Source organism: Octodon degus, unplaced genomic scaffold (assembly GCF_000260255.1).
Source record: "Octodon degus isolate 3935 unplaced genomic scaffold, OctDeg1.0 scaffold00227, whole genome shotgun sequence".
NCBI lineage: Eukaryota > Metazoa > Chordata > Mammalia > Rodentia > Octodontidae > Octodon > Octodon degus.
In genome coordinates, this window is record NW_004524803.1 from 1276533 (window position 1) to 1297454 (window position 20922).

A 20922-nucleotide genomic window follows, 5' to 3' on the forward strand; every position below is an offset into this window, starting at 1 on the left:
GCGCACGACCCCGCCTTGGCCCGCGCGACCGTCGGCTCACCTCGCGGCCGGGACCCAGAACCCTCCTCCAGGCGCCCCTCGAAACCGGCCTCCGCTGACGGTCGCAGCGAAAACCGAAACCGCCCGAGCAGCGGCTCCTTTCTGTCTCAGCCAATCAGTGCTTCTTCGGCTACGGTAGCCCGCGGGGGCCGAAAAGGTCGTACCGCGCCGAGGCGCACGGATCCAAGGGTCGTGATTTGTTTGGTGACCAAATAGTACGGTTGAAGTAGCCAGCTCCAGTGTTCTTTTAACAGAAAAGAGAATTGAAAAAACAAAACCAAATTGGAAGTGATCCTTTGAGTAAGATTTCTTTACAGAAGTGAAAGGGATAACGAAGTAATAGGGAACGAATATACTATTAAAATAACGGAAAATGAGTATCCAAAAATGTTCCGAAATAATTTAGACAAAATAAAATAGTCTCAAATCTTTAAATCCACCTTTGATGTTAATTACATGTGTGAAGACTAAATCACTATTATCAAAATTTTTTCCACAGCAATGTTGATAAAACTGAAATCATCAAAGTAACTCCAAATGATAATGGCATAAATTGTGATCCATTACAAACTAGTTCAAATTGCAAATAATACGAAGATATTATTTAATTGCTGCTAGGAGAATTTGGTTTACGGGTTCATGTGAATTCTTAATGTTCTTGGAGAGGAAAAAGGAAAATGGTTCTCAGTGCAGGAATCATCAGCTTAAAATTTACAGTTTTATGTATGATATCAACGTATAAACTCAGAGATACTCTAATCATCAAGTGGTAGGTCCTTAAACCTATATTATGAGATCTAAGATGGGGAACTTTTTTTAAGATAAGAAAGTAACTTGCGGAGCTGGGGAAATAGCTCAGTAGTATGAGCGCTGGCCTTGCAAGTGCAAGGGCCTGAGTTCAATCCCCAGTTCTGCCAAAAAAGAAAAGAAAAAGTGACTTCCCCTTCTTGTGAGTGGCTCTTAGCTAAAGGCAAAAGTGATGAACCTCAGATAGACATGGATATGACAAATGGAGACTTTATTCTATTATAGAGACTTTATTCTATGCTATACAAGTTCGGTTTGGTAAAGATGAAATAGTTATAGATTTATTGAGATGGCTGCATTTGAAGTTCTTGCAGTATAATTTTTTTTTCCAGTACTGGGGATTGAACTCAGGATCTTGCACTTGCCAAGGAAGTGCTAATTCTACTGAGCTATCTCCCCGGCCCTAAAATGCTAGGCAAATAACTTTTAAGTGTTATTTCAATCAAAGAAATAACTGTAAAGCACAACCATAGGATATAAAGTCTTGTCCCTAAAGCCTTTCTTCATAAAAAATGTGAAGTGGTACCACCTTCTTCACTGATTGTTTTAATAATTCAAAAAATGAGCTTCTGGCTCATTGCTGCTTTCACTTTGGCACAGAGGCTCGAGAGCTATTAAACCTAGTGTAGTGAGCAGGGCGTGATGAGCTCTCAGGGCCTGGGTCATCTGCAGAGCAGCTGCCACCTTGTCCAAGGGACACAGCTCAGTGAGAGCCAACTTGACAAATGGCTTGGACCAGCAAGCTTGTAAGAAATGTGGTTTCAGAACACAACAAAACAAAAGAAGCGGCTGTTTCCAGAACTCCCTCAGCAGTTTACAATTAGCTTTTATTAACTTGTGAGGCATATTTCCATATTTCACATGTGGGCTTTTCCCAGCATCTTTTATTATATTACCAAGACAACATATTCCAAGACATTTTCTGAATACTAGTTCAAGAACCAGCCTTCAAACCCCTCAACATAAACTTTACTATATTAAGGAGGCTTAAAGTCACAAAAATAATCTGGCAAGGTTTGGTTTACCTTGCATAGTTCAGTTGTTACAACTGACAAACTACACTGCCACTTCATTATTGTCACCAAAGTCCATAGTTTGCATTAAGGTTCACTCTTGATGTTGTGCAATTTGTGGATTTTGACAAATACATTGTGAAAATTATTCGCTATTATAGCATCACATGGAACAGCTTCACTGCACTAAAGATCCTCTATATTCCACCTGTACCTCTTCCAACTCATAGTAATCACTGATGTTTTCATTGTCTCCATGGCTTATTCTACTTCCAGTATGTAACATAGTTGGACTCAGACCATACATACATGGTAGTACACACGCTGCATTACCCCACTGGGTAGCCTCTTTAGATTAGCTTCTTTCACAGTAAAATGACTTTAAGAATTCACCATGTCTTTTCATGGCTTGGTAATTCATTTCTTCGAAGTGCTGAATAATATTTCATAGGGTTCTACACCCATGTCTTTGTTCATTGACCTATTGAAGGACATCATGGTTGCTTCCAAGTGAATAAAGCTACTATAAGCATCTATATGGAGGCTTTTTGTGTGAAATTACATTTTGAACCCATTTGGGCCAATTTTAAGGAGTATGGTTTCTAGATTGTGTGGTAAGAAAATGTTTAATTTTGTAAGAAACTGCTGAACAGTCTTCCAATATGTCTGTACCATTGTACATTCCCACCAACATGAATGAGAGTTCTTTTGCTCCACATTCTCACCACTGTAGGATGTTTCCAGTGTTTTAGATTTTGCCATTCTAATAGTTATGTAATGGTATCTTGTTGTTGCTTGAATTGACAATTTCTTGATGATGTAGGATGTGAACTATTGTTTTATATGATTATACTAAATCTGTGTATCTTGTTTAGTGAGTTATCTATTCAGGTCTTTGGCCCAGTTTTGAATTAAGTTGTTCTTTTTTTAACTGTTAAGTTTGTATAATTTGAATAATAGTCCTTTATCAGATATATCTTCTGAAAATATTGTCTCAGGCCGGGGAAATGGCTCAGTAGAATAAGCACTGGCCTGGCAAGCACAAGGGCCTGAGTTCAATCCATGGTTCCACCAAAAAAAAAAAAAAAAAAAAAAAAAAAAAAGAAAAAAAAAAAAAGAAAGAAAGATGAAAATATTTTCTCCCAATTTATGGCTTGTTTTCTCACTCTCTTAGAACTATTATTCTTAAAACAAACAAATACTTTTGTTTTATTCTTACAATAAAAAGTATTAAGTGAACTCTTGTCATTTCATTGATTTACATGTAGTTCATTATACTATACTTTTGAATAGATATGTCATTAAGTATTATATGTTCATAAGAGTAGGTATCATGTCTGGCTTATTTTTAAAAATGTTGATAGTCCTGTGAATATGTAAATGATATGATAAAATATAAATATTGAATCAGAGATTGACCAACTCTCTCTGGAGCAGATTTTAGTCTCTAATATTGCTGTTAAGATTCCAGAACACTGGGCCAGGGAGCCGGGGAAATAGCTCAATAGAATAAGAACTTGCCTCGCAAGTGCGAGGGCCTGAGTTCAATCCCTGGTTCTGAAAAAAAAAAAAAAAAAAAAGAAGATTCTAGAACACTGTGGGTTTTCTTGAGCAGTGCATTAACTGGAATGAAGTGCTGGCCTGAATGCAGATGGTTCCTAGGCCTTCAGATAGTAAAGTCATGCTGCTCTATCTAGTTTGGGAACACTTGGGTTCATTGTTATCTGCCATTCATCTGAGATGTGAAAATTATTTGTTCAAGAAAAGAAGAAAGATACTTTATAGCTATGGAATATCTTCTGAGAAGACATATTGGAATGGTCTCCCAATTCTGCTGTACCATCTTGAATTCCATTATTGACTGATGGGTGAGCTCCTTAGGAGAAACAGTGCATACGTCTTTTGTCTTTATTCAAAGCAGGGCTATATTCTATGTCATCAGTGCTTGGTTTCAGGTATACTATTTGAGATGTTTACATGCTCAGCTATCATTGGCCATCATTCTAGTACAACTTACATTTCAAAAGAGAGAGTCTCAGCACCTGAACCACTATGAGCAAAAATTCCCAAATATTCCAGTGCTTTATGCTCCATCATGAACTCCAGGAATCTCTCAGTGCTGTAAAATTCAGTGGAATCGATGTGAAGCTGCCCTTGTATTTTAATCAAGATGAACTTGAAAGGTGAACATTATAAGTGGGAGAAATTATTTATAATTTGGTAATAAAAGTTTATGTCTAACACTCCAAATTTCATACATCTGCTATGTGCTGGCCCTGAGATATAAAACAATTGAAGTTGCCTTTACGTTTGGCCTTATATGAAAGGTCATAAATTAGAATGATAGCGTTCGTCCTCTTTCCTAGCTCACAAAATTTCCATATTAACATCTTCACCTCAAACATAAATGGTTACCCAGCTACAAAGAAAAGAGTTGCACTGGCCTTTATGAATTATAGTTTATGTTGGAAATCTGTGATACATAAGGCGCTGTTCAGCTCACTGTGAAGTAAATCTATTTCAATGAAGCTAATCCTACCACAGTGAAGGATAATTACAACTGTATGGCCAAGTTAAAAAATAAAATACAGTATATATAAAAATTTAGGTATTTTTTAGATAGCAAATAGTTGCCAAGGTACGCAATTACTTTAAATCTTACAAATATATTTTTATGTCTTCAAAGGATGGTTTTTCTCTGCTAGATATCCCTGCCAAGTTTATTTGAAATAAACTGGCTTTCAATTTTTGAAATGGCTCTTTTCAATGTGTTTTTAACTGATAATATAAAAACTATGATTTTTTTTACTACAGAAAAAACCCACATGACATTTTATTAAGACATATAAAAATAAAATTCATTCCAAAATATTGATGAATTGGACCTGTACTTTATGTTTAGACTTTCAAAAAAGCATGTTTATAGCAAAAAACAGATGTCCTTAATTTTCCAGTATGAAATATCAAATCCATATGCTTTATGGGTGTAGGTTTCCTTCACCAGCCCATTGGTATTGTTAAAAATACAGCAGAGCATAAGCTAGCAGGGTCAAGATTAAGAATAACTTGAATTTCAGGGCTTCAGCCAGAAGGAATGCAGAAATTTAAGAGCAAATGCTAGTACTCAGTAATTTTTCTCATTAGAATCTATTTTCCCTAATTTTGGACTAGTAAACATGATATAAAAATTTAGTAAGGTAGTGATCTGAAAATTGCTGAAATGGTAGCATGTTTTAGTTTATTGATGCTGCTTTAACAAAATACCTAAAGTTGACTGATTATTAACACCAGAAATGTATTACAGTTCTGGAGACTAAGTCCCAGATCAAGGAACCAGCAGAACAAGGTACCAAGAGAGAGCTGGTACTCTGAGTCATGAATGTCACCTCCTAATTTCATTCTCACATGATGAAAGGGAACAAGGGAACTTTCTTATAAAGGTGCTGATCCTGTTCATGATGGTGAGGCCTTCATGAGTCCATCTTTTCCCTGTATCTTAATGCTGTCATATTGGAAATTAGATTTTAACATAAGAATTTTGGGAGGATACCAACATTCAGACCTTGGAGGACTTCCTGGATGACTCCGCTTGAAAGAACAGCAATTTTCTCCATTTTAGCTAACCCTGGGCCTATTTCCATGTATTGATGTGTGCAGAGCTGGCTAGGACTTTTACTTCCTTTAGCTGGCTTTAAATAATGCAAATCAGTCCAGCCAAGCTGCTGATGTGTAGTCTATGAAGCAAGGTGACAGGTCAGTGTTGCCCCATCCCCATCTCCATAGCTCCCAATAAACATGTATGAGCTGGGCGCGGTGGAAAGCCATGCTCCATCCTGTCAGGTGGAACTGAGTCTCAGGATAAGAGGCTATGACCTTCCAGGGCATAAAAAAATCACACATCAGAGCTGATGTACTGACCCCAAAACTTTAGATACTACCTAAAATTGTGTTATGAAGATTACTCCTACTTACATATTTCCCGCCACCCACAGTCACTCATCTCTGAGCCACTGTTCTCATCAAGAATTAATAAAATTTTTACACACAAGATGGGCAAGGCAATGATCCTGAGAAACATCAGCAGGTTTTGGAAACTAGCAATTAATTGGTAGGATTCTCACCCTGACTAACTATACATGCTGATACCTGTGAACCAAACAACTGCACTGAAGATAGCAGTGTGTAATAGAAGGGTCACACTTGGAATGTCTGTCATTCTGGTCTTCTAAATATGTACTTCTTGTCATACCAATTATTATCATACTGTCTCACAAGTAAAAGTTTTTTTTTAATGGTTAATAAATGAAAAAAAGACACAAGAAAAAGAAAAAAGTCACAGGACTGTCTTACTACAATGCTGTATATGGTTAGATTTCTAAATTTCTGTGTAAAAATATGTAATTGTTTATTCATATTCTTTAAATATTTTTCATTTTTATCTCCATATTCTGTAGGGACTAAATGTTTAACATATCAATACTTGATGGAAAATACCTATCCCTTGTTAGGCTTAAGATGTTTGATATTCAGACAGATAGTGAAGTTAAACCCAACTGCTTATATTGTAGGGTAATAATAAGCTTCTCTTCTGGAGGGTTAGCCACCTTAGTTTGCAGACCAAAAATTAGAGAAATAGAAGGGCTGTAAGGACAGCCAACATTTTGATCATAGCCTTTCAAGGTCCGTGAAGACTCAGGACATAGGAGAACCTATACTATAACATCATGTAACTCAATTGTGTCCCCAATTTTCTGATTTCTGACCAAGGAGATTATGGGGCCACAGAGCAATGTGATTGATAACATAGAGTGTGTCTAAGGAGAGTCACCTGGAGAGAAAACATTCTCTCAGGCTTTCACAGAGAGCAAATTGGTCAAGCAATGGCCATGTCTCATCCACATGGCTGACACTGACAAAGGACCTACAAACTGCGGTACAGGGTTACAGGATAAATCCTGAGGGTACTTGACCAGCCTTATCAGATACAAAAGTTACATTTCTTTTTATATAGGTCTTGCTTTATCTTGGTCTTAACCATCCAGCAGAAAAGTATAAAAACGAGGTATATAAAGTAAAACCATATTAATATGCTGAGCTGTGAAAAGCTCAAGTCTACAACTTCCGTGGATAACCCACTACTAATGTGGACTGCTGGACTGTGTTGGATTGTTTTGCTGAATTCACACACCTATAGTATTTAGATGTCAATAGAATACCCATTTCTGACAGGACTAAACAAAAAAGGGGATACAAAGGAAGGACCATTTTGTATCTGTATATGCAGAATAGTTAGGATAGATATACAGCTACTTTTGCTTAATTCAATGAGAATAAAGATTTGTACTAATAGAGTTTGGACAGGATATCCTGTCTGCATCTTGTACTATGGATAACCACTAAGGAGATAATAATGTACAATGTATTAATTATTGAAACTGTCTTATTAATCAGTTTTGAAACTTTTACTACCGGTTTCTCAATAAAATAAAAAATAAAGAATTAATAAAATCTGGGTGCAGCCTTGGGTTGAGGCCCTTGTTCCAGTTAGTGAGAATACCCTATGTGGACATAGGACCCCTTTGGCTCTCCACAACCACAAATATGCGTCAGTGTCTTTATTTTTATCATGGTTTGTACTGGAAGTGGTAGATTGGAATTAATTCTCTAGAATTCTGTTAACTTTTCCATGGAATTGCAAATATAAACTTCTCAAATCAAGACAAGGACCAGGAAAGACTCTATATCAAACCATGGCATAGCATGAACTCGTTCATCTCAGTTCTATTTTCCCTAAGAAGTGGGCTTTTCTCCTGGTCTAATATCAGGATAAATGGATGTCTCCACACTAAGAAATATATATGTTGCCAACTATAATTCTCAGGAATAAGGTCCATAGTTACCTCTTATGACAAAACTTGTTCTAATATATGGTTAAATTTCTAGTTCAGTATGAAGTATGTAAGCCACAAATTAAAATTTCATAACCAAAACAAAAAAATTTCTAGTTCAGCCACACATAGAGGATGATCAACGGTCTTGTAATGTAAAATATTGTCCTGTTCTCATATCAGTCCCCCTGAATTGAGAGCCAGGTATAGTGGTACACACCTGTAATCCAAGCTATTCAGGAAATTGTGACAGGAGAATCAAAAAGAATTTGAGAGCTCCCCATCTCAAAAATAAAGAATTGGGGAACTAAAAACCATCTTTGTAAGTTATAACTAAAAATAATGCCCTCTTAACTTGAACATCTTCTCTGTAAGCAATTGAGGAGACAGTTAGTTGCCTTCTCTTGGACGGTACAGCAAGACCTTCTGATTTATGCTAAGACAGATTGCAGAGGATTCAAAATGTAGACTTCCCAATTTGTCAAGGACCCGGATGGACATTACAACTGCTAAATCTACTTTAAGTGCAGTAGGGGTGAGGTGCTAAAAATTGGCATTTGCAAAATTAGGATCCATTCTAACATTATTTCCAAATTTCAACATGTCTCCTAAAATATTTACATATTTTCTCAGTGCTTAGCAAAGAAAAGATGCTCTCAAATGTAAATAAACAAATGAAAAAGTGACTGAATCATCCATTGGTCCTAGAATAAAATATCTCAGTACCACAAATTTAATATATGAAGGAAAAATAAAATGAAATATAAAGGAAAATGACATCCCTTGATTTTGACTCTGTAGAAATTAGAATCTATACACTTTTTGAATTTTATTCCTCAAAGCCCATCATACAATTAATTAATAAGTATTTTTCCATTAATGATTAAATATCTGAACCTGATGATTGCTGCCCAAATATGGCTTTTTGCATCCATTGTTCCTTATGAAGCAAAAATCCCAGAACCAACATTGAAGCTTACTTTCACTTTCTCAACTAAACAAAGAACACACCAGTTAACCTGCAGCCTATAAATTAAATTCATCACACATTAAGGAAAACTGGAGCCTTATAGATACTACCCTAATCCAAAATAAAGAGGCCTTTTCTAGAATTCATCATGAGAGTAATTCAAAGTATAATTATAAACATTCAACGTTCTAGAGAAAAAGAATCTAGGACTCTGCTATCAACAAAATCAATTATTCTATCAACATAGAAAGGAAGATGACTTTTGTTCTCTTGGAATGTGTATAGATGTCTTAAGGAATAATCTTTCTTTAATTGTTGCCAAAGGAGAGAAACCCTTGTACAGTTGTACATGATCCCTCTACAGCTTTTAAGTTCCTTCGTTCTGAAATGTTACGGGTTTGTTTTTGTTTTTTTTAATCTAGATGCCCCACCCCCAGCTTCGTGCACTCCTGGTGAGTGACTGGATCATGGGGGTGTGAGTGGGTTAGTCCTCTCCTGAGTTTATAGCCAAATGTGGTGTTGGGAGGTGAAGCCTTGTTGAATGAGAAGGAGCACCTGGAGTATGGTCTAGACAGGTCTGTCTCTCCCTGCTTCCTGCCGCCATGCTATGAGCTCTTTCTCGTCTGCTACACTCCTCCGCCATATCACTTTGCTTTGGAACCACCTGAAATCTTTACCAACTGTGAGTCCAAGTAAGCCTTTCCTCCTTACAGTCATAGGTATCAAGTATTGTGTCTCAGGGGCAAGAAAGTAATTAAGACATTAAGCCACTGGCAATTTTCCATTAGTCCAAGAATGCTTGCCCACATGTGGGGCGCTGAATTTTTGCACAAACCTACACAAAATGTGAGATAAAATACAGCTACCCAAACCTCTGTGTGTGTGTGTGTGTGTGTGTGTGTGTGTGTGTGTGTTGAGGAGGCTATTTACATCCGTTGGCCACTCACAAAACCAATGCAAGTACTACAGATGAAATATGCATCTAGTCAGCTTTCCATCACTGTGCGAAAATACCTGAGATAATCAACATAAAAGAAGGAAACATTCACTCGGCTCACAGTCTCAGAGGCTGCAGTCCATAGTCACCTGGCTTCATCACTTTGGTCCTGGAGCTAGGCAGAACATCAAGACAGGAAATGCATGGTAGAGTGAGGTTACCTACCTCATGGTGGCCAGGAAGCAAAGCGAGGGAAGAAGCCAGAGCCCCAGCATCTCTGTCAAGGACATGCCTCCAGTGATGTCATTTCCTTCCACTAGGTCCCACCTTCTAAAGGTTTCACCTCTTTGCAACTGCACCATCACCTGGAGACCAAGCCTTCTACTCATGAGCCTGTCTGGAAACTTAAGTTGAAGACCATAACAGCTGCCTTTGATGTCTTCCCAAGTCTCCTTTGCCAATGTGCTCTTTAATCCCCAGCTTCTTAGGTTATTCCTCGACCATGTTGGCATTCTTACAGAGCCTCTCTCCCAAGGATATTCCCTCCTAAACAAGCCTGGGCTCTGAGCTCTCCCCAGCTACCCTCTCCATATTCGCCCACCCTCATTCATGCATTCTCTATGTCTTCCTTAGTTTTTCAGCTAAATGTTATCAACACAAATACCTCGCAAACTTATTTTTGATGTGGGAATGGTAGCAGATTCAGTATGTTTTTTCTCTCCATATACTGTTATTAAGGTGGTTTCTTAACAGCTTAAGGCAATAAATGTCTTCCAATGGCATATTGGCATCACAAAGGGTATGTATGTGTCTGGCAGTCTTCCCACACAAAAATGAGACGCAGCCACTTGCCTGGGGGAGCGGTGTAACCAGCTGTTGTGAAGACTGATGGGTGGGCTGCATTAAACTCTGTTCATTTTCCCTGAATCAGGAAGAATGGCTTAAAACAGTGCATGCAAATGGTCAACAGGGTGAGAAATGATGTTCACCAGAAGAATGCAAATCAAAATCACACTCAGAGGACATGGTTTTCTTTCTTTCTTTTTCTTTTTCTTGTTTGTACTGTGGATCAAAGTCAGGACCTTGTGCTTGCCAGGCAGGTGCTTATGCCCCTGGGCTATTTCCCTGGCCAGAGAGTGTATCTGAAGATGCTGTTATTTTAAAAAGAATAAATGAGCATTGGTGAATGAGTCAAGAAATTGGAACCCATGTGCATTATAGGCAAACTGGTACAGATTCTATGGAAATGAATTTCAAATTTTTTCAAGAAATTAAAAATACTACCATATGACCTAGTAATCCTACCTCTGAGAATTTATTCAAAGTAATTAAATTCAGGAAATCTTATTCTTTCCCATATGTTCATTTTATCATTATGCACAGTAGCTGAGCTATGGAACCAACCTAAATGTCCATCGCTGAACAAGTGAATGAATGAATGAATGAATGAAGAAAGAAAACTTGTTATAGCCATACAATGGAATGTTATTCAGCCTAAAAAAGGAAATTCTAGTATTTGCAACAATATAGAGGGACCTTGTAGCATTGTGTTAAGTGAAAGAAACTAATCACAGGAGAATAAATACTGCACAATTCCACTTACATGAGGTATCTAAAGTAGTCCCACAGAAACAGAAAGTCGAATGGTGATTGCTGCGGGTGGGGAGGCTATTTAGTATATCTAAAGTTTACGTTGTATATGATAAAAAGGTTCTAAAGGTCTGCTGTGTGGCATTGTGCATAGTTATCAATACTATACTTCAGATTTATTCAGAGGGTAGATATCAGGTTATGTGTGTGTTTACTGCAATCAAACATGATGATGATTATAATAACAAGCAGTGGTCAAGAAAAGAGAAGAAAAGGAAGCTGGGACGGCCTGGTTACATTTGACTCAATTTAAATGTTCTATATATTTATAAACTGAAGTATTTAAGCCACTCAGTGCTGTTCCTAGAAAGGCCTCGACCACCCGGTCACTCCGAGGGCAGCTGTCACGAAGGCAAGCTTGCAGGGCATGCGCCTGAGCTGACTTCCAAGAGAAGTGTCCGACTAACCATAGGAGTGGCACGGTGTTTTCTAGCAATACTGTTAGCATTTTGTTAGCATTTGTTTATTTTAAATTTTGGTGCTGAGGGCTGAGCCCAGAGCTCCACACGTGCTAAGCAGGTGCTCTGCCCTGGAGCCACACCCCAGCTCCTTGGTTAGCCCGTTAGTGTCATGCGTTTCAATGCAGTTACGCTGTGTCCACAGGCTTGGATTTGGAAGGGCAGGGAGTGTTCCAGAAATGATTGTGTCCTTTACTGGCGTACAGGCTTGCATTTCAGTGCTGGGCCAACACATCCAAAGCCAAGTGCGAGGCTTATTCCAAGTCTGGAAAAACTGATGCTTTATTGAAGATGGATCAAGAATGAGGCAAATATGAACATTTAATGAGACAGGTTTATTATTCTTAAGGCATAAAGCAAGCCCTGAGTGACTCTTTTTCCTTTTTAAAAAAAGATTTATTAATATTCATCACACAAGTATGGCATCTTTTCTGTAAATAAGTTTGAGAGAATTACGGATTTTTAAACCCCTCAGACTTGCCTTTCATTTTACCATGCCCAAGAAAACACTGCAAGGACAGGGTTTTCCAGGCCATTCGTCTTGGTTTTTGTCACTCTTGCTCTTGCTCAGCAGGATACACATTTACATAATTTAATTTTATTAATTCAATTTATTTTCTGAAGATCTTTCTATATCTGGGAGTATAAAATCATTTACATAGCATAACACTCAACAATTCAATTAGCACCCTAATTATTAACTATTACTTTTTCTTTTCTTTTTTTTTTTTTTTTTTTTTTGGTGCCTGGGATTGAACTCAGGACCTTGTGCTTGCCAGGCAGGCACTTGTGCTCCTGAACTATATCCCTGGCCCTAACATCTTCATCATTAAACAACTATGTATTTTGAGTTCTATGCTATTAGTAACATTATATAATTATATGTATATGTAGCCATCCTATTTCTATCTATATTATATATACTTATATATGCATATAATGTATACACACATATTATATATTGTGTAAACATGTGTATATATATTTCTGATCTGAGTATTTTCTTAGATGAATTTCCTCAATATCGAATAACTAATCCCAGTAATTTGCAAATTATAAAAAATATTTTGCTATAGACATGCTCTAGGAATGCAGATTTATACCCCTTTCATAATAAATAGGTGTAGGGCCCAGGGAGATGGCTCAGTGGAGTATAGGCTTCCCTGGCAAGCGAAGGGCCTGAGTTCAATCCCCGGTTCCACAAAAAAGAAAAAAAAAAAAGGCAAGTTTCCAACATGTTTCTTTCGGGCCTGGGGAGATGGCTCAGTGGAATAAGCGTTTCCCTGGCAAGCGCAAAGGCCTGAGTTCAATCCCCGGTTCCACAAGAAAAAAAAAAAAAAAAAAAAAAGGGAATGGAACATAATAAATAGGTGTGTTCAAACATGGCAGTTTCAATAAACAATCTGACTGGTTTGTAATTGTTTATTTGATTTTTTTTGTCTTCATTTGTGCAGTAGAAGCTCTTCTAGCATTGGAGAATGCCTAACCACTATTGTATCCCTAGCACCCAGCACCTACCTAATTCTGCTCATGTTTTCAATATTTGTAATTTTATATATTTGTGTTAAGAGACACTAAGATGTACATGTTTCAGACTCTATAGAGCCTGATATTCCTTTGTTAATATGCAGCATACACTCTTTATTTGCCAGTTACTATATAAGGCATTCTGTGAGTATAAATTAATCTAATCCTCATACATACCGAAAGAATTTACAATAATTATCATGACAAAGCTATAAATGAATTGAGTGAAGCTCAGAAAAAAAAAAACAAAAAATAACTGTCACTTGGCTAATTTCACTTGGCTAATATATTTCAGATCTAGAATTTGAACCCAAGCAGCTAAACTCTAGAATTCATGACTTTATAATTGCTAAGTGAAACACTTTTATTATTCCTCACTATCTTCAATGAAGACTTTGAAGCAGGCCTGCATTTTCTGGCTCAGGGTTTCTTCCAAGGTTACTATCCAATCAGAGCTAAAATCAACAGTAGGTGTGTACCCATGGGGGCTGGCTGAACACGGCTATTCGTATGGCTATAGAGTCACTTAATAGGGTTTCTGGACAAGGGCTGGTTGTGCTTCCTCACAGCATGGCTGCCTCCTTCTATATAGTCAGACAGCTAGATTGTCCATCAACTGTGGTGGTCGAAGACTGTTTGAATGAGCTTTCTGGCACAAAAGGTGAAGGCTTCTTGTGACTCAGCCTCAGAAATCACAGGGCCACTTCTGCAGCACTCTACCGATCAAAGCACCCCCAGTTTCAGGACCACCACGGATCTCACATTTCTACTTCAGGAGCATCCAAGTCACAGTATAAGATAACAGGGGGTAAGAGATCCTGTTGCTACCCACTTTGAAAAATACGATCTGCTTCATAACAAAAAATATCTCCACTGCATAAAATCATTGTTGCTATAAAGCTGATAATGGATGTGCTGATTTACCCTTGCTTGTCAGCAACCCTCCCTTCTGATTGATAGAATATACTTGTAAAATGACACATTGGCAGCATGCATTTACAGGATGGTGGTATGGTTTTTGGCTCTGAAGCAAAATGAACTGGTTAGCCTGTATGTAAATTGAGCCTGGGACACTGGCCTTGGGTTTTCAAATTATCTGCAGAATTTTCATACTTTCTCAGCTTCTAAACAATTATTCTTATTGCAGAACTGGATTTTACACATACAGGAATTAGAGTCGATGTTGCTGATCGCAGCAGTGCTGTGGCTTCTCAGTGCAGCCACTGATGCCCAGTCAAGTCTTTGCCTCTGACAACAAGCCAGCAATAAAGGGCTGAGAGCAGAAGGCCAAAGGCCACCTGACCTCCTCCCCATGCAAGATGCCTGCTGTGGCAGCCTGTCCTTTTTCAGCCGTGATTCTATTTACTAACCGAGGCTGATTTAGGAAGATGTTTAGAAGGCCAAGTAGTGCCTGCTGGAGGCTGCAATCCTATTTACTCCTTGGTTGTAGGTAAAAAAGGGTAAAGGTCCCCAGAAGGGATATGATTGGAGTGATTAAGTCACTCCTGGTGGCCTCAGGGATGTTTCTTGCTGTTGGATTGTTTGTTTTCTAAAACTTGTCATTGATTTTAAAAGAGTGGAGTCAGAGGACCCTGCGTGTTTGGGTAGATTAGCAACTCCAGCTAGTAAGCCACCAGGGCCTCTGCTAACTGTTCCCCAGTGGCCAAGAAGACTCAACAACCACTCCAGCACCTGATTTAACACCTCTGATGTCATAGACTGGCAAAAGCACTGGCCCATTTATGTGAAACTGTCACTGTGATTCAAGATGAACTGGCAACTGACAATAACATCTGCTGTCACTTCAGAGCACTGCACGCACAGCTAGACAGAAGAGCCTTCAAGCCCCAAGTCGAACTGCAAAACCCAAAGAAACCAAGAGCGTCCCCTTCTCCCAAGAGAAGGATCATTAAGTCAGGGATTCTCTTCCATGCTGATTGGATTTGAGACTTAGAAGGATGACTTGATTTCACCTTGAAGTGTGATTCCCTTGGTCCAGACTCCCTGTAATCTTCCCAGTGATGGAGTCAGAACCACCATTTCCCACCATCAACTTCTATTGTCTTTTTTTTTTTTTTTTCCGGAACCAGGGATTGAACTCAGGTCCTTGTGCTTGCCAGGGAAGCGCTTAATCAACTTCTATACATTGCCATTGGTTTTAAGTTGTAAAACTTCTGATACATGATCTAAATTTTTTAAGACAGGGAGAAGGCTGAACTTTCACTTGAGACTATTCTGTTGATAACTTAAATCACCACTTTGCCACACTAGACAGCTGAGTGCCCCGAATTCTTAATCTTGCAACAGTGCCAGAGAGGATTCCTTCCCTTGAGAGAAGATAAGAGTCTTATTGCCCGTCTTCATTTTACCTCAAGGTATGCACCTGTGGATGATTAAGTTCCCTTGGATTTCCTCCTCTACTGTGACACCGACACCGGCAGAGCAGGTCCTAGCAGGTAAGGCTGTGGTTGCGATGTACAAGCAACTCAAACAGCTGCTGAGGAATGTCTGGCTCTGGTGACCTCCAGTGAGGTGTTTATTTTTGCTCTTGGCAATACTGGATAGTTGATTGCATATCCAAGTCTTTCTGAGCTTGTGTGAGTGGGACTCTTTATATTTGACTTAATCCATTAATCTACTTGTGCCTTTCTGGCCATAAGTCAAGTGGCCCAGACTTACTGAATTACAGATAAACCCCATACACACAATTATTTTTCAATTTACCTTGGAATGTTATAACAGACAGCCTACCCAGCACCGTGTCAAAGCACAAGAGGAATAATTGTGTCATTTCTATTCATTTGTCAGTACAATAAATACAGAGATATTTATATTTTAGCCTTTCTGAATACATAAGTAGCTGATTCCATGCTGCAAAAAGTTACCAATTTGTCAGCTTTGAGAAGCTAAATTATCTGAGTCTTTATGAATCCATAGAGTAAGATGACTGTCAAACACATACATCCTGTTTTTTTTCTCTTTAATGGGATGCCCTGAATAACCCTACATTGATTTTGGTGGTCACTTCTAAGAGATAAATAAGGGCATGTGAAACATTACTTCTACTTCACTAACTACCGAGTCAGAGTAAACTTCTGAACTGAACTACAAGCGGATTGAGCACCACTAGCCCGCTTCACAGATGGAAGGATGATCTCTAGTACTTCCTAAATCCCGTGGTGTTAGATGGCTTCATTCAGGCCTTTGATTATGAAACTTGAAACTCTAAATCTCTCTGTCCCTGGAAAGGGTTCATTTGAAAGCCTGAAAACTCATGCAGACAATTGATTATACTTGGTCTTAGTTACTTTATCCTCGCTTGGACAAAATACCTGACACCCACAAGATAAAGGAGTGAAGGTTTATTTTAGCTCACAGTTTATAGAGGTTTCAGTCCACAGTGAGCTGACTCCCAGGAAGGGTGGTGTGACAGAAGGGCGTGATGGGGGAGGCTTGTTCCTAAGCAGCCAGCCTTCCTTCTTCTCTCCCCTTTTATTCCATCCAGGGTCAAGCCTATTGGTAGGCACCACCAACACCCAGTGTGGCTGTTCCCTCTTCAGTAAATCCATCATCCGTACCCAGAACTGTGCTAAAACAACGTGCAGCCTAATCCAGTATCATGCCCTCGTGATCCAGTATCACACACCCATAATCCAGCTGCCCCCCTAAAGCCCCACCTATGAGGGCTTTGGGGGAACATCTAGGTATAAGCCCACAATAATGTTTTAATTTTTAAAATTAGAAAGAAAATAACCCCCACCTCCCATGAATAAAATACTTATACATAAATATGAGACAGTCAGACAAGTCCTTCTAGTAAGTGATTATTTAGTGGTAGTATTAAAATGTTAAGAAAGAGATTACATCCAACACAAAGGCTGCTTCATTTGTGAATTGAAGGTGAATTGTGGGTTAAGTATTCCTCTGCCACTTTTCAGACTGGACAACTGAAAATGAAGGGCTAAAATCATTGAATATGTCTCATGATTTACTATAAGAGCAAGTGTGAAATGCATGGGCTAATAAATCTTACTCCAGCTATATTTCCTATCTCAGCTATGCCAGCTAGCTTTTTAAAACCTGAATTTTAAAAACTTTAAAAAGGGAGTGCTATTTTTTTTCCAAATTTGCTTATATAACACTCAGCTAAGAGAATGTATATTTATTTGTTAAAGTAATGTCATTATTAGAAGTCTACCTCTTTCCCTTTGACAGTAAAACAGAATGCTTATCTTCATATTTTCATAATGCAAATTCCCCAAGCTCAGGCTCCTCTGGCAGATTTACAGCCTTTGAGCAGGAGAACTGACAGGCATTTTAATATAAAAGGAGATACGATGTCTTTAATGCACAGTGATGTCACTTCTAACAAGGCAGAAGCTGGCTTATGCAGTTGCAATCACTGTAACAAGTCAGACCTGGCTGCTGCAGAGGAGACCTTTTAGCCTAGAGAAAGGTCACTGACAATACAGGCAAAGAGGAGCTATGCATCTCAGGTGCAGGGTACAGCAAGCTTGCGGTGACCAGCCTATTGTGGCTGTGCTTTAGCTGCAGGAAGTGGAAGCTAGGACTGTCTAGACTGAGCAGACCTTGAGAGGGGAAAAGGTAAGGCATGGTACTGCAACAGTAATGAAGATCCTTCCAGGAGTTTTAAAATGAAAGCTGGATTGCCTGTTGACCATCTTCTCTCTCTCCTTTATTCTACCCTGAATAGATTGAAATTGAAAGTGATATTGACAGCCACACCATCATTAGGAAAGCACTCAATTATTACACCTGGAGAAATGACAGCAAGAAAATACCAGATATTTGCCTTCCTCTATTTGCAAATGAGGCCTTAGAAGTTTAGGATTTAGGGTAGAAAATATTGGTTCTGGTTTTGAAAAGAACTTTACATTTTGCAGGAGCTGTTACTCAAAGGTCCTTGTCCTGAGCCTCTGCTTAAAATCATAATGTACTTCTGACTGAGCAGGAAGGATTTTTAGCAAATAATCTGAGAACTCCACTGGTAAGTGCCTCCTCCTTCCTCCCACAAGGGCCTTCCAAAGGTCAGCTCCCAGGACATCTCAGCAATACCCTCCACTTCATCTGAGAACTGGCTGGTGCAAGCTTTGCAAGCAAAGCCCTAATTTGCAAAAACTGAGTAGGCTCTTGCTAGTCAAATAAACTTGCATTTGCTTAGCAAAACTTCTAGAAGTACAAGGGTTAACTTAACAACTTAGAAGGTTTTGCCAGCTCAGGGGATAGCCAAGCACTTAAAATTTGCCAACACGATTAAATGTACTCCTCTTTAATTAAATGTAGGCACATTTAGCCATCTACACACTCAAAATTAAGTATCAAAGATTTATTGTGTAAGGGAGCCAAACAGCAAAGGCAAGGGTCAGAATTGACCAATATCACAAAGGGCTATAATTTTTTATTATGTTATTATCTAATTAATTTTAATGCAGTGAAACAGTGGTTATGAGCTTGAGCAGGCAGTTCTGGCCTTCTTGTACCCCTGCCACTTCACATTATATGATTTGGGAAAGTTAACCCAATTTCTTGAGGCTCAGTTTCATCATGTGTAAAATGGGAATAATCACTTTACTTACCCACTTGATTTCTGTAAGAACTAATTGAGCTACTAAATAGAAACTACAGGGACTTGCAGGTTAGCTCAGTTGTTTAAGCTCCTGCTGGGGCAAACCCAGTCAGGCCCACGGGACCAGGGTTCGATCCCCAGCCCCCCATGCCTTACCAGACCCACCCTTAAGGCAGCCTGAGCCAGCCAAAAACAAAAACAAAACCAGTCCTTTAAATAGAACCACTTCTATTCTGTCTAAGCATGCAGTTGTTGTGAGCCCCTATTACTATGTTTATTAAACACAGAAAAATATCCATTTTAGGGATGTGTCTTATATTATAATATCATTTATAATATTTTTGTCCCTTTTTTTCTAGACAAGATCTCACTATATAGCCCAGGCTGGCCTTAAACTCATTATGAAGGCTAGACTAGTCTCCAGTTTGTAATTGTTCTGCTTCAGGCTCCTAGGGGCAGGGATTGGAGGTGCCTACCACCATACCTGACTTCATCTATGATGCTTTGGTATATACAAAAAATTTCACCATAGATATATAGATTATAATAGAAGTTATTTTTATTTCATGGCTGCTCAAAGACTATACTTCAATTTCTAAATAAAAAACATTTGACCCTAGGTACTCTTGCCCGATGCATTCAACAATATGAATGCGTACAAAGCTGTGCTCATTCTTGATGACGAGCCCTACCCTCACACCTGTGCTCTTCACCTTCCATACAGTTCCAACCTAGTGGCTCTCATCCACTAGAAAATTATGGGAACTTATTATGTCTCCAGAAATGCTGGTTTGGTTGGTTTGCACATGGGCCCAGGCATCTGTCGTTTTAGGAGATACCTCAGTTGGTTCTTATGGAAGTGACACATACGGAGCCTAGTGGCACACCACAGCCCCACTGATGCCTGTTCTGGGCCTGTCAAGGGGGCTGGGGTGAACTTTTGGAAGAATATGTAGCTTTCTTTCTCTTTCTTAGTAAGACTTGAACTACCTATGGTTTAGATGGTACCTTCAGAGCTGAAGTGGGCCACATTAGGATTCAGAGAAAAGAAAAAGGCAAGATTTCTTAGGGCATCTGTTTCCCAGGTCCTTAGAGCAGAGATAAAAGAGTTCTTGATGTCTCACTGGAATAGGAGATAGGATGGGATAAGGACCTGGCTAGAGTACTGGCACACTATGACTGTACACTGGGTTAGAACACCTTAAAACTTTGTCTCTTTAGCTCAAAGTGTGGTGATGGGTAATAGGAGAGATTTCAGACTCAGTGGAAGTATGAAAGCTGAACAATAGCATTGGGTTATAGACGGCAAGATTACAATATAACTACAGTGTCTCTGCAGCATTGGTATGGCCTGCTTAGGAAGAAGACAAGACCATATGACCCTTATCCTATATCAGTTTTTGCCTTTTAATTTTTCATCACCTATATATTTTTATACACATAGAGAAGAAACTTAATGATATAGTAGGACATTGCAAGCAATGCTGTAGGCAGTCTTAATAATAAAATAATGAATCAAAAAATAAAATAAAATAATGAATCATAACTTTTTTAGAATTTTAGCTTATGAACGATAAAAAATGGTCTCACCTTTCAGTTTTTGGTGTCATACTTAAGAAGTGTGGAACTCAGTACGTCCATCTCCCAATAAGAAGAAAGGCTAAGCAAACAGAAAAAAATCAACAACTTCTGGGATCTATCAGGGAATTGAGATCACAAAACAGACTGTTGCTGTGGATTCAGCAAATTGCAGTTTACTACAGAGAAGGCCAAAGCAGAAACCTCCAAGGGGACAAGCATCAGGGAAGAAAACTCACCTGTGATGCTTGAATTGCTGCAGACTTAGCGTACGTAGCTTGAGAGTTGAAAGTGCCAGTGTGGAGGAGTTGGTGGTAATCTTAGGGAACCTCTGCACTCTGCATCCCACGGGAGCCCTAGAAGATTCTCGCTGTGGTTTTATTTATTTATTTATTTATTTATTTATTTATTTATTTACTTTTTTGGCGGAACCAAGGATTGAACTCAGGCCCTTGTGCTTGCCAGGGA

At 38.8% G+C, this 20922-nt stretch overlaps 1 protein-coding gene across 2 annotated transcripts in view; it reads right to left on the minus strand.

Moving 5' to 3' along the window:
- The window catches only part of Lsm6 (LSM6 homolog, U6 small nuclear RNA and mRNA degradation associated), a 14118-nt gene extending 13655 nt beyond the window's left edge, over nt 1-463 (minus strand). The window contains exon 1 of one of the 2 annotated variants that reach the window (XM_004645438.2): nt 41-463. The gene's annotated coding sequence lies outside the window, so the exon portion shown is untranslated. The remainder of the gene's footprint in view (nt 1-40) is intronic. The other variant, XM_023705743.1, reaches the window with a different exon arrangement.
- Nucleotides 464-20922: the final 20459 nt, after the last annotated feature.